Here is a 370-nt window from a genome sequence, read left to right as displayed (position 1 = left end):
CAGTCATGCTTTTGTTTCTGTGCACTCAGCTCTATTCTTGCCAGCTTATGATTAAATCTTCTTGCCTTCGGGTGAACATAAGTTTATATAGCGCAACTTGATTTATACTTGCAAGTGCACATGCTAATAGCCTCACTTAATTGTAGTTTGCTTTATGTTAATTGATTTTACTCTTTACAAACTGATAAACTCTCCAAAAAATGTCCTCGTATAGACACGTGGGATTTTGTTTAAATAAATCCTTTGAGTTCTGAGGCTGGAAAACAAGCACCATGGTGCTTTGCTTCTCATCTGTGTAATGCGGGTATTTGGATTAAGAACTTGCCTCCTTTGCCAGCTTTACCCCATAAATGGAAGAGAAAGGAAAAAA

At 37.3% G+C, this 370-nt stretch overlaps 1 protein-coding gene across 1 annotated transcript in view; it reads left to right on the top strand.

The window, feature by feature from the left end:
- Positions 1-370, top strand: part of LOC109955653 (thiosulfate sulfurtransferase/rhodanese-like domain-containing protein 1) — a 47,337-nt gene that overhangs the window by 41,012 nt on the left and 5,955 nt on the right. The gene's annotated exons all lie outside the window — the stretch shown is intronic.

Source organism: Monopterus albus, unplaced genomic scaffold (assembly GCF_001952655.1).
Source record: "Monopterus albus unplaced genomic scaffold, M_albus_1.0 scaffold2.1, whole genome shotgun sequence".
Taxonomy (NCBI): Eukaryota; Metazoa; Chordata; class Actinopteri; order Synbranchiformes; family Synbranchidae; genus Monopterus; species Monopterus albus.
This window is presented reverse-complemented; position numbering and strand designations above follow the sequence as displayed.